Source organism: Dromiciops gliroides, chromosome 1 (assembly GCF_019393635.1).
Source record: "Dromiciops gliroides isolate mDroGli1 chromosome 1, mDroGli1.pri, whole genome shotgun sequence".
NCBI lineage: Eukaryota > Metazoa > Chordata > Mammalia > Microbiotheria > Microbiotheriidae > Dromiciops > Dromiciops gliroides.
This window is the reverse complement of record NC_057861.1, coordinates 531,193,085-531,210,864: the sequence shown is the minus strand read 5'-3', so window position 1 is coordinate 531,210,864 and position 17,780 is coordinate 531,193,085. Positions and strand designations below refer to the sequence as shown.

At 33.5% G+C, this 17,780-nt stretch overlaps 1 protein-coding gene across 1 annotated transcript in view; it reads left to right on the top strand.

The window, feature by feature from the left end:
- Nucleotides 1-17,780, top strand: part of SDK1 (sidekick cell adhesion molecule 1) — a 1,142,665-nt gene that overhangs the window by 375,811 nt on the left and 749,074 nt on the right.

Genomic DNA, 17,780 nt, shown 5'->3' with positions numbered 1-17,780 from the left:
AATGATTGATCTTGAAGACTGAATAACATAATGCAGGAAATAATAAAAGCAAACTGCCCAGAACTACTGAACACACCCAACAAAGTACCTAATCAAGAGAATCCAAACATTGCTTTCATAAAACAAACAAATTTACTTCAGTTTCTCAGATATATTGTTGTTAAATTTAATAATTTAAACAATAAATAAAATTTGTAAGCAGTAAAGAAAGAAAGCCTAGATATAAATTAGTGGGAATTTTAGTAATACAAGATTGTTTTGCAGTTATGAGAAATTAGATAGAGGAATGGAATAATATATTCTGAAAAACAATGGTGCCCCCAAATTATGGAAATAGTAGCCTCAACAAAATAACAGGATACAAAATAAACCCACAAAAAGAAATAACAGGATAAAAAATAAAACCACATTACTATTTAGGAACAAAAAATATCCAGAAGGAATATTTAAAATAAGTATAAAAAATATCCTGGAGTTGGTGTATCAAGCACACTCAATACCTCTATAGATAGATAGATAGATTTACAAAATACTTATTAAAGAAATAAAGCATATCTTAAATAATTGAAGCATATTCAGCCATCAGGGCTAGATTTTGCATATATTACAAAGATGTCAATACCATCCAAATTAATTTAAAGATTAATGCTATACAATTCAAAGTACTAAAATGGTACTTTAAAGAACTAGACATCTTACAAAATTTATTTGTTAGAACAAAAAATCTGAAATATCAAGAAACATGCTAAAAATCAAATAATAGCAATGGAGGGATATTAGCACATGCAGGCTTCAAAGTATATTAAATTAGTTATCAAAACTCTTTTGTACTGATGTTTAAAAAATAGAAAAATACATCAATTGAACAGATTAGACAAGTTAGAGTCAGAAATAATTGTACTAAACAATTGTGCAATAAACCCAGAAAAGTAAATTACCTAGAAATTAACTTTCTATTGAAAAGAATTGCTGAGGAAAATGGAAAATAGTCTATCAGACATAAAGCATAGACCTATATCTTCCATTATATACCATAACGAATTCAAAATAGATATGTGTTCTGAATTAAAAAGTAATATCTTTAAAAGATTAAAAAATAGAAACATATCAAATACCTCTCATAGGTAGGAATGGGATTCTTAAGGAGGGATAGAAGGAATTACAAAAGCTAAAACATATAATATGGGCTACATGAAATTGAAAAGCTTTTGCATGAACAAAAGTAATGAAAGCTAGATTAAAAAAAGAAGTAGGCCGGGAGAAAATTCTTTGCATCAATTTTTTCATTATCTTCTATATGGGTCTAAAAACAAGATATATAGGCAAGTAACAGAAATATGTGACCAAAAACCATTTTCATGTAAAAAAAGTGGCCAAAGTATATTCAACAGTTCTCAAGAATTTCGAACTATTGACAGCTGTGTTCAAGAGTCTACCAATTAACTAATAAGAGAAATGCAAATCAGATTACTTTTTAAGTTTTACCTTACAAAGAGAAAATTGCCAAAGAAAATAATAAGTCACTGATGGAAAGTCACTGATCATGGAAAAGTGGATGTGCTAATACATTGTTGGTGAATCTGTGAATTAGTACAATCACTCTGGAAGAAGTAACTTGGTATTATGGAAAGAAAATCCCTAGTCTTTAGATATATACAACAAAGAACTCAACGATAAAAAGTAAGGTCTTATTTAAACAAAAATATTTATAGATGCATTTTTTTATAGTAGGAAAGAACTGGAAACAAAGTAGATGCCTAATGGATAGGGTTCAGGAAGACTTGGGTTCAAATCCTGCTTCAGACACTTGCTGTTGTGAACCTGGGCAAATTATTTAACCTCATTGTACCTCAGTTTGCTTATCTGTAAAATGAAGAGACTGTGTTTGATGGAATATAAAGTTGAGGGTTGATGAAAAGATTAGGGAATTATGAAACAAATTATGGTAACTGCATGAAATGGAATACTATTATGTTTTAAGAAACAATGGATATTTTTTAAAGTATGGGGAGAGTTATATAAACTGGTGTAAAGTGTAGTAAGTAGCACCAGGAAAATAAATAAAATTATTACAATCATGGGAAAGAACAGCAACAGAACAATTGAAAATGAATGCTGTTAAATTATAACCATTTTGAATGGCTTCAGAGAAGAGATTATAAAAAGGCCTGTCTTTCTGCAGAGATGAAGACAGTGTGTATACATTTGTCATTGTTCAGTTGTTTCAGTTGTATCTGACTCTGTGACCCCATTTGAGGTTTGCTTCATGAAGATATTAGAATTGTTTGCCTTTTTCTTCTCTAATTCATTTTATAGATGAGTAACTGAGGCTGCAGTACATATTTTTAATATATAGATCCTTTTTCCTTTTCCTTTGATCTATTTGTGATATAATCCTAGTAGTGGAATTCTTGGTAAAAAGGTATGCATAGTTTTATAACCCTTTGGGCTAGTTCCAAATTGTTCTCCAGAATGGTTGGACCAGTTTACAACTACACTAATAGTACATTTATGTCCCAATTTTTCTACATCCCCTCAAACATTTTCCATTTTCCTTTTCTGTCACGTTAACCAATTTAATAGGCATAAGATGATAAATCAAAAATTTTAAAATTTGAATCAATAGTGCTTGAGATGATCCAAAACTATACCAAAGAACTCATGATGGAAATGTTGTCCACATCCAGAAAAAAGAACTGTGGATTCTGAATGCAGATTGAACCATAATGTTTCAATTTTTTTTAATGTGAGGTTTTCCCCTTTTGTTCTGATTCATCTTTCACAAAATGACTAATGCATAAATATGTTTAATGTGATTGTACATATATAACCTATATCAGATTGCTTCTGTCTTGGGAAGGGGGGAGGGAAGGGAGGGTGGGAGAAAAATTTGGAACTAAAAATCCTATGAAAATAAATGTTGAAAACTATCTTTACCTGTAACTGGAAAATAATAAAATACTTTTATGATTTATCAAAAAAAAGTGATTGAGAGCATTTTTTCCCATGACAAATTGCTTTGATCTCTTCTTCTGAAAACTACTTGTTCATATCCTTTGGCAATTTATCAATTGGGGAAGACTATCATTTTTATAAATTTAGCTCAGTTCCCTATATATTTGGGAAACAACGTCTTTATCAGAGAAATTTGCTATAAATGTTTTTCCCTATTTCCTCCTTTCTTCTAATTTTGTTTGCATTGGTTTTGTTTCTGCAAATGCTTTTTTCATTTCATGCAATCATAATTATTCATTTCACTTCCTGTGATCCTCTCTATCTGTTGTTTGGCCATAAACCCTTCCCTTATCTATAGATCTGACAGGTAAAATTTTATATCACCCTTTTATATCTAAATCATGTACCCATTTTGATCTTCTTTTGGTATATATGTTGTGAGATGTTGGTCACTACCTAGTTTCTGTCAAACTGGTTTCCAGTATTCCCAGCAATTCTTGTCAGATAGGGAATTCTTGCTTCCAAAGCTTGGATTTATCAAATGCTAGATTGCAATAATTTACTACTGTATATTGTGTGCCTAATCTAGTTCACTGATCTACCATTCCATTTCTTGGTAAGAAGCAGATTGTTTTTATCATTGTTGCTTTGTAATATAGTTTGAAATCTGGTACTGCTAGGCCACCTACCTTCCTATTTTTCATTGATTCCCATGATATACTTGATCCTTTATTCTTTCAGATGAATTTTGTTATGATTTTTTTTCTAGCTCTGTAAAATAATTTCTTTGTAGTTTGATTAACAGGGCACTGAATAAGTAAATTAATTTAGTTAAAGTTGTACTTTTTCACATATTGGCATTATTTCCCGCAGAATGGCATTCATTCTTTTTTTAATTATCATTTTCTTCTGGGAGACCTATGATCATTAATTTGTGCTTACACATCCTATAATCAATGTAGATCATCATTTTGGCTTGCAACAAATTAATGTATTCTTTCTAAATTATCTTTTCTTCTGACAAATGTTCTTCAACTTCTGTTGTCCTAGTCTAAGTTCAGTATGAGGTATAAAAATACACATTGAATACTCTGCTGCCTTCCATTATCTACAGGCTACTCAGTAACCCTCTATGTAGGCAGTCCTCATGAATATTAACTCCTGAGTAGAAAGCAGGGCAGCCTTTTATTCCTTAGAAAGGCTCTTCCACCTTGGATTCAGGAGGACCTGAGTTCAAATTTGGTCTCAGACACTTGACATTTACTAGCTGTGTGACCCTGGGCAAGTCACTTAACCCTCATTGCCCCCCACCACCACCACTACCCCCCCCAAAAAAAAGAAAGAAAAAGAAAGGCTTCATATCTCCAGCTGTCCAGTTGCTGGAGCTGAATCCTAAATCAACCACCTGGCAGCAGCTGTACCTTATGTGAGTCAGTTACTGTCTATCACATCTACCACATCTACCACATCTACCACATTTTGAGTCCTGAATCTATTATTTTCTGTTTAGAATCTCATAGAGATTCACTATTATGTGTTCTAAATTCTCTAGCCTATTCTTTATTTTCATTAATTTTGTTCCAAGAGCTCCACTTTCTGATTGAATTTGCATTCTATTAGTGTTTTTGGAGTTTTATTTCTCTTTTGAACCATCCTGGAGTGTCTTACTATATAGTTCAGTGATCTTTGGAGAGTCCATAGAATTCTTTTTTTATTGGTAAGTTTTTTGCTTAATTTCCCTCATACTATACTTATTTATTGTCTTATGGACTTTTTGATTTTTTTAAATTAATTTTCTCTGTCTTTGAGGCTCATTATTGGTTCATTTCTTGAGAACTAATCTTCTGCCTATGCTTTGCTCTTAGGCTTGGCCTTTCAGCTTTCCTGCATTACCAGTAATTTGTCTATGTTTTCTCTCCTCAATTTTTGTTCTCTCCTTCTAATGCTACACAGATCCTTTTAGTGACTGAGTCCCTGTTCAGAGTAAGCTTCCTCAAGGAGGTTTTTAGTCCTCTTTCCTCTTTCCTTTAGGCCCTTTGCTGCTTTCGTCTCTACCCATCCTTCCCCAAATTTACCCCACCCTGCCTTACACTGCTATAGAATTAGTGTCAGCTGGCTTTTGTAAAATGTGTTGGGGATTGGGAAGGGGGTGCAGTTTGTGTTTCAGATTGAGACTTGCCAGGATCTGGTCTTGGAACTCCAAGATGAACTTGACCCTGAAACATATGCCTGTAAGGTTGCATTTTTGTAGCAGATTGAACTGGGGAAAGAGAAGTTGAAGGGAAGTCTCGTTCAATATATGGATTCTGCTTTGATTTCTCTAGAGTTGGTTCATATTTTCTTCCTTTTAAGATTAAGTTGAAGTATTTTTTAAAAGATTCCAATTATTCTGCCATGTTACTAATGGCAACCCCCCCAAACTTTTCTGCCATTTTTTATGACTGATCAAATTTTTAAAGTATTTTATATAAATGTAAACATTCTTATACCATCATAGAATCTGAGAGACAAAATCTTAGCCAAATCCCTCATTTAATAGATAAGAAAGTTTAAGCCCAAGAGAGGTAAATTGACTTGCTAAAGCTTATACTTTTAGTTTAAAGACTGGGAATGGGAACAAGAACCTTAGTCTCCTGACTCCTTATCCAAGGATCTTTCTGTGGTGCTAAAACCTCCTTTATAGGCTTTCCTAGCATTCAGAAATAATTTGAAATATAAATTCAAATTTTAATTTAACGTCTGGTAATTATGAATATTAGTACTTGTTCATATTGAAGACCACAGAACAACTGATGAGCACTTTGGTAATTTTCAGTGTCTAAAACAAATATGTGTTTTGGATGGATCATACAGAGTTAATATCTGTTGAAAAATTGACAAGCCTTCCATGAATATTTAAACTTTTATGATTTGCTGTTGTAGCCCCAATAGAACTTTTATATTTATAATAACAATTGAATTTGAATACTCTTAGGGAGTTCTACACATACTGAATTTCTTTGGCTTAAAACACCAAACATTCATATATCTACTGGGTCTTAATTTCTCAATTTCTTGTCCTTAAGAGGATTTGACATAAATACTGTGAGGGCTTCATCTGGAATATATTGGTATTCTCTACACACTTTTTAAAGATACAATGGAGTGAATTTAGCATTTAAAAAATTATTTCGTTCTACTATAATTGGACAGTCAATTTTCTGTTTTATTACTTTTACAAGTCAGACCAGTTCCTTTGAGAGAACTTTTGGATGGTTGAATGCTTAAGTACTGATATCTGTTGTATTACTATAACCATTATAAATATGAAAACTAATAAGAACAGTATGGATTTTGCATTCCTGGAATATTGTGCCTAGCTATTCACCTAGAGTACATTATGGGAGATTATCCATGTTAATTTTTTTCTCTTTCAAATATTTAATTTTTCCCCCAATTGCATATAAAAACAAAATTTAACATTCCTTTTTTACATATTTAATTCCAAATTCTCTCTCTCCCTTCCTCTCCTCCCACCTCATTGAGAAGGCAAGCAATTTGATATAAGTGTAGTCATGCAAAACATATTTCCATAATTTTTATGTTGTGAAAGAAAACATATCAAGAAAAAACCCAATAAAGAAAAATAAAGATAGAAAAAATTCTTCAATCTGCATTCAGACTCCATCAGTTCTTTCTCTGGAGGTGGATAGCATTTTTCATCATAAGACCTTTGTAATTATCCTTGGATCATTGTATTGCTGAGAATAGCTAAGTCATTCACAATGAATCATTGTACAATATTGTTGTTATTATATACACTGTTCTCCTGGTTCTGCTCAATTTACTTAGCATCAGTTCATATAAGTCCAGGTTTTTTCCTGAAAGCGTCCTGTTCTTTATTTCTTATAGTACAATAGTATTCCTTCACCATCATGTACCACAAATTCTATCACAATCATATACCATAATTCCATCCCAATCATATTACACAACATGTTAATTAATTTTTTTCAGAAGACAGAGTATTTCTTTTGTTGTGACTTGAATCTAGGCAACTTATCTGAAATCCTGATCAACATCATGTTTGCCTGATGTGTTAGAAACCAACAACGACAAAAAAAGCCTGAAGTGCTTAATTCTCTTTTGAGATACCTATTATTCTTTGTAGCTTTTCTGAGTTTGTTTTCCTTTCACAATTAACTGACGTCCTAATGAAGGGCAAGTTTAGATCTTCCATTGGATTCTCTATGTGTTTCAAAGATCCATAGGAATTTTAAACTCAGTCTTAATCCTGGTCTTTGTGGGTCCAGAGCAGAGGGACCCTTTTTCCTTTTTGGGAGAGAGGGAGGTTTAATGCCTCCCTGCCCCCCACCATAGTGTTATTACTTAAGTATCAAGACAAAGTGTATAAGTTTCTCACCTGAAGATAAGAGGGTGATGTCCAGTTAACTCCCCACTGGACTGTTCATCCCTGTGGAAGTAGTCCCAACTGTTACTGCTCTTCCCTTGATGTATGTTTTCCCTAGTAGTCCCACTGCCATCCCTATAACTTTATACATGAAAATGCTTCCTTCCTGCCCATCATTCCCTTTCTGTATTGCCTTCTCCTATTAGAATACAAATTTCTTGAGGGGGAAACCTCTCTTTAATTTTATATTTTTATCACCAGGATTTTCTCTAGTATTTGGCACATAGAAAGTACGTAATAAATGCCTTTACATTCACTCATTCACAAACTCACCAGTCAGTACCATTTCCTAAGAACAAGAGGGATTTTAACTTGTTTATCAACTTGGCATTTTTGGCTTTTTATTTAGCCTGATGTATATATTAATGATTATTTGGATGAAAATGTGGACACTTATTTTAATGGAGTTAGTTTGATGTCAGCTATTTTTTTTGGTGAGGTAATTGGGGTTAAGTGACTTGCCCAGGGTCACATAGCAATGTCAGCTATTTTTTAAAAGAAGTTCACCCTTAAATTTGGAGGATAGTTGGTCAGACTTTTTCATTATGATAAAAAAGAAGCGAAAATTTAGTGTGGTATTTAGTTTGAAATAAAATATCAGTTGGTTAAAAGCTTATTTAGGTTTGGAGAAACAGGGGAATTGCTTTTATCCTACTGCCTTTATTTCTTATTAATTTATGTGTTGAAATAGATTAGCACAGTACAGGATCAAACCAGCACATAAATGCAGCCATTTATTTTTCTGCCATTGGTTTCACTGTAGATTAATCTCACTGACTGGCTGAATGCTTTCTTAGGGGAAAATGTTGTAAGGATAGGTTTACCCCATGAGTTCCTTTAAATATGCTGTTAATTCTCATTGATTTCAGAGAAAACAGAGATAATCAGTTTGACTTCCCAACTGACAGAATGCAACTAGCAACCTATGGGAATCTTATGGACTCCTTTTTTCCCATTTCCTCATGCACAAATCTAAATACCAATAGAACTATCAGAGAATAAGAATTCATAGCTTGGAAAATATTCAAAATTTGTTTATTAGTTTTTTGATGGCACAAGGGTCATTACTTACTATGAGATCTAGGAATTTCCAATGTAATTTTGGAATTTGATTTTAGAAAGGATATTTTTGATGCCCTCAGATTCTCACCTATCTGAACTTTAGGTTTTCTTTCTTTTTCAAAGTAATTAAAAAAAAACAAATTTTGGAGATTTGTGAATGGGGAAGTGGTATTATTTAAAATTCTTGGCCCTAAGCCTTATTTTGCCTTGGGACCCTTTCTTCAACCATTTGCAGATGTTGGGCAACCTCTTTCTTTGCTGACACCTGCACTTCAAATACTCAATTTAAGAATAGACTGTTTTCCAAAAGTTCATTTGTAAATGAGCATTGTGAAATTTAGAATGCATTTTTTTTTAGAAATAGCAAGTCCATGAAACAAACTTCTGTTTTTATTAATCTTTTAGAGTGGAAAAGAAAAAAGCACACTCTGAGGAGAATTTAGATGTCATTGGTACTAATGACATATTCCATTTACATTTATTGGTCTTTCATAAATAGAGAACTGCCTGTATTTGTAACTATGGAGCAGGACCAGATATGGTTTCAGTGTGTAGTATTCAGTATTAAGCTAGGATTGTGGCTGCTACCACAGTACAGATCATTCTGAATTTTGGTGCAGCTCCAGAATTTCAATCTGAGTAAAAACTAGATAAAGGACAACTTGAGTTTGTAACTTTTGAATTATACCATGGCTTGAGGGTATGTAAAAAGTATCTAGCAATGTGAACACAATTTAAAAATATATATATTTTTCCCAATTGCATGTAAAGTTTTTTTTAACATTCTTTTGTTTTAAAGTGTCGAGTTCCAAATTCTATCCCTACGTTCTCCCCTCGCTCCCTCAAATGGTAAGCACTCTGATAAAGCTTATACATATGCAGACATGTACAATTTATTTCCATATTCATTTTGTACAATATTTTTCCAGTATCATAATAAGTAATTACTTAACTTCATCCTTTCATTTTTAAAATGTCAGTTATACTTTAAGTAAGTTATAGGCACTATTCATTCTATAATTCGATTATTCATTGATTTAACAAGAGAGTAATGGGCATGTTGAAAGTAAGATACAGGGAGCAGCTAGGTGGCACAGAGGATAAAGCACTGGCCCTGGATTCAGGAGGACTTGAGTTCAAATCTGGCCTCAGATACTTGATATTTACTAGCTGTGTGACCCAGGGCTAGTCACTTAATCCTCACTGCCTGCCTATGCCATGCAAAACTTGCCATTGATCTCCTCAAACTTCACCAATTTGCTGGAGGACTTGACTACTTGCCACCTCTTGCCATCACTAAATGACCAGCTCATCTTTTCTTCCAGTCATACAATTCCTTAATGTTATGTTTTATTTCTCATTCTTATTCATATTTCCTCATTAGTTATATACTGAAGCTTGGTCATACCTGCCTTTTACCTTAATTCTTTAGAAATTATAATATTTGCATATTTTGCCATACATATACACACATGTGTGTCTGTATGTGTATATATATCTATATCTATATATATCTACATTTATTTACATGTGCACACATATAAGTACACAAATTCTATATGGTTGTCAATTGAAATATGTCCTATAATCTGAGTAATAAACTTCTTCATTCACTTGGTATTTCCTCTGTGAATGGTATAGCTGATGGGATTTTGTAGAAGAATTTATTTATGTAAAGGCATGTTGAGTCAGGTGAAGCATAAAATAGGGAGATACATGTTCATTGAGGATTATTTGCCACTGTGATGTAGCAGATCCAGCAGATAATTCAAATTGAAGAGGAATTCCTCCAGATACTTTGTTTTGGAGATAACCTTGTTTTCATTTGTATTGATCCCTGGAACATTGCAGACCTTCTTGGAAGAGACCTGTAAATCATTCAAAGGAGTTTGGACTTACCATATACATGGAAAAGACTAGGTGGATGAAGACAATCTATTGTTCTAATTTCAACATGCATTAGTATAGAAAGCCTATAGATCTTATTGATCTCTATGTATATATGAAACAACAAATAAAGTTTGATGATGTTAGGCCTAGATTTGAACAAGAGGAGAGTGATCTAGATTGCTTTAATCAAATTGCAAAGCTCTTTTAATGACCCCTACTTTTCCATTAGTAATAATTTAAACATTGGTTAAGAATTTCATAATAAAGATTTCCATCAATTCTTTTAAAGTTTGCTGATGGCTGAAACACAATGTGATTCTTACTCTTCCAAAGGGACTCTTTGCCTCTCTCTCACTGTGATGATTAAAAATTTGAGAGGTATAATTTCTGAGTAATTTAATCATTTTATTAATAAGAACAGCAGGTTATTACTGAAAGAATGGTCATTGGCTGTCTTTCTCAGACCAAAGATAATCATAGTGGTGGGGCACAGAGCTTATATACCCTTGAAACAGTAGGTGGTCAATGGGGCCAAGAGTTGACCCCTTCACAGAGAAATTATTTTCAGCCTTGGACTATCAATTTGAATAATCCCCTCCTTTTTAGTGGGATCCTCCAAGTGAATCAACAAATGGATCTATCTCCACCCAAGCTTGAGTAGAACTCAGTGAACTTCCTCACCCTACAATCCTTGCAAGCTTGGGATGGGTCTGACCAAGATGAAGATATTCAATGCAATCCTATTGTGAAGGAGAAACTTGACCCCTAAAGGTCAGGGCTTTAGAAGGAGGAAGCTCTGAATCTCCCCAACATATCAGTTATTAATAATCATTTCTCATGCTGTCATTCTGTCATGGTTACCATAGAACCAGAAGGGGGCCACATAGGAATCAGAGCCATTTTGTATTTTGATTTGACTCATGGGTTGCCATGACCAAAAACTTTATCACCACATGGCTAACCTACTGTCTCTTGGTACTTAGCTAAGTTGTGCCTCAGAAAACAGATTCATCCTGTTGTTTGGACAATGATAAATTCTTTCAAGCATACCTGCTTCATCATAGCATGGAGGTAGGTGGGGCTTTGCTAGCTCTGGCATAGCCTTGAGAACCTAAAGGAATGCAGTAGGACTTTGTTGAAGTCCCTTATAATTATTGTAGTCTTATTCCCCACCCCTATTCCACTCATTTGTTGGTGTACCATTTAATTATTTTACTTTTGGGTAGCATCCTTATCTTACATTTGTTTACAATCATTTTTCAGTTTTATCTGAGTCTTCATGAACCCATTCAGGATTTTCTTAGCAAAGATATTGGAGTAGTTGCTACTTGCTTTTCCAGCTCATTTTACAGATGAGGAACTAAGGCAAATAGGATTAAATGACTTGCCCAGTGTCGCACAGCTAGGTTCTGTGGCAAAATTTGAACTTATGAAGATGAGTTTTCCTGATTCCAAGTGCTTTATCTACTGTGCCACCTAGCTGCCCTACCTTACATAGCTGGTGACTTAAGGTAAATTTCCAACAAGTCTTGTGAAAGTATCAAAAAGATTTTATTATAAGGTAGTTTTATCTCTAGGATTCAATTCAATCTCTTGACATTATAATGAGATTCTAATATACTTAAACTCAAAACCATTCTTCTGGAAATTGTTGGTTTAATTTAGTCTATGCATATATTTTACATCTCTATTAACTGTATGTAGCAACCTATCAACTTGCTAAATATAACTACATAACATATAGTTATATAACAAATTTTATATTGCTACATAATAAATAGAGTAAAATAATTTCTTTGGAGAAAAATGAAGCATCAAAAGGTTGTATCCCTGGCATCAATGTTTTTCATGCTGAATAAGTGAAATGAAATTTGATTGAGTGAATGACCATGAAAGATTACCTATCTGTAGTTTTGGAAATGGTTGGTGAAAAACTATAAATTGTGAACAATGATGTACTTTGCCAGTGAAATTTGAAAGACGGAACGTTTATATGGTTAGATGGTAGCTAATTCATAAGCTAAAGTATGAAAATGTTTGAATTTGATATCAAAGAAGTTTTGAAAAGAAGATTAGTGGTTGTAACCAAAAGGTTAGTCACCCTGGGAAATTTAGCTTTCTAAAAAGCAGAGTATAATAATGAAAGGTCCTGTTCAACTTGATTGCACCATTCATGCTGAGATTTCTAATTCTTCCACTATTGGACTCTAACCTGATTGATGGTACTGATTATGATGGCTTAATAAATTTCATTGTCACTTTACTGAAACAATTGTGATTTGTATGCTTGAGGCTCCTTTTGTTTATAGTACAACTGATTCTACTATTAAATGGAGGGTGGTTATTCTTTTGTTTTTGTTCCTATTTTACAGTGAAAAAGAAAAAGACCAGATATTGAATAGATAGAGATTACTATAGTTGAGAGGATCTCTTCAGCTACTTTACAAAATAACTTGTGAATTCTGGCTTCATTGATGTCAAGTGGTTGATCTTTTCAATTCTGCCTTTGAAAATTGCAATAGTAGCCTGGCATTTGCTTATATCAAGGAGAATCACAATTGCCTACATCAGTAAAGGAAAACATACCCAAATGGATCTGCAATCTCATCCATTTGGGAATTCCTTCCGATAATATAGCCCATTATGTGCTACTTTTACCTAGGGCAACCAAAAATTCACCACAGCCCACACAAAGTGTTAAGAGGCCTTATTTGATTTTTCCTAATATGACTAAGGTATCTGTGGAACTCTTTTGCTGTCTACCTGTCATCCCTTGAGCTTTCATTGTTACCAAACCATATTTTCCTTTCAATTCCTATTTAATTCCTTAATGTTGTCTTTTATGCCTGTTCTTTACAGTTTTTTTCATTCAATTCAATTAAATAAACATTTATGAAGTGTCCCACCTAGTGGATAGAGCATCGGCCCTGGAGTCAGAAGGATCTGAGTTCAAATTTTACCTCAGACACTTGACACTTACTAGCTGTGTGACCTTGGGCAAGTCACTTAATCCCAATTGCCTCACCAAAAAAAGAAAAAAAAAGTGTCCTGCTTAATAAATGCCAGGCATGGTGCCAAGTGCAAGGAATACAAATGAGGAAAAGAAAGATAATCCCTTTCCCTCATTTGGCTTACATTTCAATGGGAGAAGATAATGGAACAGGGGTCACCATCATTGCCTCTTAATTATTTTAGTAGCTTCCTTACTAGTATGCATACCTCTAAGCTCCTCTTTCTCCAGTTCTGCTTTCACATCACTTTGGAAATATTTGTGGTATTGCACAGATCTAGTTATGCCATTACCTTTTTCAGAAACATTTAGTGATTCTCTATTGCCTATAAAGTAAAATATCAGTTTATTACTCTGGCATTGAAGATCTTCCACAGTCTAGCTCCAACACACTTTTCAGCCATTTTTCACAGTACTTCTCCATATAGGTTATACTGCTGACAAACTAGATTGTTCCTATCCATGGAATGCCTTACACTACCCCCCCCCCAATCCCCACCTGTCCCTTTCTCTACATAATTGAGTCATTCTATTTCAAAGTCCTACAGAGACATTGTGGTATAGTGAGAAGAGTTCTAGAAGACTTAATTTCACATAATCCTTTGGTTGCTTATTAGAGATGTGATCTTAGGCAAGTCACTTGAGGTATCTTGTATTTGTGGGGTTTTTTTTAATCTCTAAAATGAGAGAGTTTTGATTTAGATGATTTCTAGGACCCTTTAAATTCTAAATTCTATCTTTCTATTATGGCACTTCCCTGTAGGTTTCCCTGATCCCTCTAGTAAAATCAATTCATCCCTCTTTGAACTACTTGGGTCATTTCATTTTACCTATCCAATGCATTTAATCTTGTTTTAATTTAAAGTCTAGTTATTTGTGTAAATGCCTCATTTCTTGCTAGAGGAGTCTAGAGATTGTATTATTTTTCATTTTAAAAAACTAATATAGTACCTTGCACTTAGTAGGTGCTACATTAATTTTTGTGGAATTAATTTTACTTTCACTAACTGTTCTTCCTCATACCTTCTACCCATTCATCATTTTTGTATTTCTTCCATGATTTTTTTTCTGATTTCTTCATGTCCAGTGTTAAGACATCATTTTGTCTGACCATTGCTTACTAAAATATTGGCCTCTCATTGCATGTTCATACTGTTTTCCAATCCATTCATCCCTGGGCTGTGATCTGTCTTTAAACTGCCATCACTGTTATTGCTGACACATTCAGTTGGCTTTTCATTTTTGCGTATGATTTTCATTTAGCGTATAGATGATCATTCATATTTTATTTAGACATTTTATTTTCTTCCCTAAGTATGTTATCTTCTCTTTCTCCCTATTGAATGCTTTTCTGCTTTTCTGACCACTTCTCTGAATTGTCATTTTGAATTATAGTCCTATCTACTCTTCTGTCTTTTCTCTCTCTTTTCCCCAAACTAAGAATTCTATAAAGTTCCTTCCAGCTCTAAATCTATGATCCTATCTTAATGAACACACTTTAAACTTCATCATTCAGGTCACTGATTAAAAAGGTAAATGGTCCTGCTTTAGTGGCATATGCAGGAAAGATGTTCTCCAATGATGATTTTTTTAAATGGATAAGGCCAAACATCCCCTTTTATTATCTCCTTTCAATTTATCTTTCTAGCCAACTAAGTTGGACTATTTGCAAGTTCTCCAACTTTCACCCTTACAAAAAAAAGTGACCCTCTTTTTGTCCACCTCTGTGCCTTTACTGACATTATTCTATTTTCCTAAAAAAACCTCCTTCCTTCCTGTTTTTATCTGTTGGAATTTTATTCTTCTTCAAGTCTTATCTCAAATATCACTTTCTCATAATGTTTTTCAACTTTGTCGTATTCCTAGAACCTAACCCAGTGCCTTGCATTGCAGGTACTTAATAAAAGTTTGTTGAATTGAATTAAAGGTAGCATGAGGCACAGTGGATAGACCCCAGAACTGGAGTTAGGAAGACCTGAATTCAAATCCTGCCTCAGACACTTGATAGCAGTGTGATTCTTTGCAAATTACTGAACCTTTTACTTCAGCTTTGTCTTCCATAAAATGAATGTCATAAGAGAAGTACTTGTCAGAGTTGTTATGAGAATAAAATCCAATAACTTCTATGCAATTAGAATACTTTGTCTGATATGGTTATTTGAGTTTTTATCTTACTTCCTCTACTCGATTTTAAATGTCATGAGCAAGGATCTTGCTTTTTTTGTCTTTGCATTTCATTTTGTCCATAACACAATTCCTTATGCATAGTAGGTATTTTAGTTTCTTAAATGAATACTAAAATGCTTGAGAGAATGATTTTCACTTATTTAGAACAATGACATCATTGTCTTCCTATCTCTCATCTTAAATGTTATGTTTGTGGGAATCTCTCTTATCTGTCTCTCTTGTGTTATGTTATCTTTATGGGGATGATAATTCTAACACTTTCGTCTCTTGTCAGGACTTGAGTCTATTTACTAACTTAGCTAAAGGAGATTTCCCCTTGTCAATCACTATGCTCTAAAGAGTCTAATAGTCAGTGTTTAGTGAACTGTTTCCACTCTATGAATAATATATGGCATCATTTTCATTTAGACACTTCATGTAATATATTAAATTGACAAAGGTATGCTACTAGTAAAACAAAATTTAAACTTCTGAATATCTGCCTTCAGGCTTTTTCTTTTCAAAATGATATATTTTTTATGAGTTGCTCTTGTAGGTCATTGGAACTATAAGAAGTGCCATCACTTGTTCGCTGGTTAAATATAGTACAAATGGCAGGACATTAATAAGGGTCTATAGCTCAGTAAATCCCTAGGTATCAAAACCATATCTATTGCAGTTCAGCTTTATTGGCCTGTTTAGGTGAGAAGAATGGATGATTCCAGTTACAGTACATGGCAAGTTAAAAGGAAAATTGAACAGTGACTTGGAAGAAGAAGCTTCAAGGATACATGTAAAATATAACCAGAAATAATGTAATATACATGACAAGTGATTAAGCTGTTGTTTTTGAAAAAAATCAGAGATCATGATTTAGTTTTAACCATTGTGATAGTTACAATTATCAATATACTCATAAAAACCCCTTAAATCAAGGACTTAAGTTCTGTATACTCTATAGAGAACATGAGTAAACATACTATTTCAGTTTTCTAGGCCATGCTTATCTAATATACACAGGAAACCATATATTGTGTCAATGTTAAAATCCTCCTAGACTTTCATTTCTTATTTTTTAAAAATGATAATCTTAAAATGTCTGTACTTAGAGGTTACCCAAGTTAGATTTTCTAATGCTGAAAAGCTCTGTATATTATCCTTGAGAAGAAAATTCTTATTCAGGGACCTCTGACTTATTTAAGAAAACATAGAATCATCAAATTTTAGAGCTAGAAAGGACCTTAGATCTTGTGTAGTTTAGTTTTTTCAGTTTATAGATTAGGAAACTGAGTCCCAAAGAGATTAAGTGACTTGCCCAGGCTCATTAACATCATTCATTAATGAAAAAGTAGATAGTACAATGTAGTTTTATCAATTTAAGGCATTTTAATTTTATACAGTACTGACATCTGTTGAAAGAACATATTAAATAAAATGAAAGATGGATTTTTATAAGTTACCTCTCCTAGTAACTACTGTTTTCGATTTTAAAAAGTGGATATTTTTTGTTTAATGTGATTGTACATATATAACCTATATCAGATTGTTTTCCATTGTGGAGAGGAGGGAGGGAAGGGTGGGTGTGAGAAATATTTGGAACTAAAAATCCTATGAAAATAAGTGTTGAAAACTAAACAAAAAGGTAATTTTTGCTGCGTTTTTAATATCATAGTCTTTTCCTTTTATAGTTCCTGTATCCACATGGAACCATCCCTTGTAACAAAGAAAAACAGTTGTCCAACAAACAAAGTAGCAGATATGATCACATCTTCAGCATTTGCTATCCCAAGTTCCCAACTTACCTCCTAAGAGGAAAACTGTTTCATCCTTTGTTTTATAGAACCAAGTCCTAATTACATTTTTTGGATTTTCTTTTTAAACTTTGAAGTGAAATCTCTTTGAAAAGGGGAAAGAATATAAGTACAATGAATGATAACAGAAATATATGAGATTCAGATTTCATATAATCTAAATTAGAGGCAATAATGCTGCTTATTTGGGCCAATGATAGAGAATTTACTAAGTAATTACTAAGTACCAGGCATTGTGCTAAGCACTGAGTACATAAATACAGGGAAACAAGACTGTCCTTGTCCTCAAGGAACTTACATTCTGAAAGGGAAAAGAAAATACATAAAGGGGACCTGGAAAGGGAGGGAGGTCAGTAGAAAGAGTGGCATGATGTGAAGATGGCCAACAAGTGTCATGGAGACCTGGTTCCTGGCAAGAAAAGGCCTTCCCTCCTTC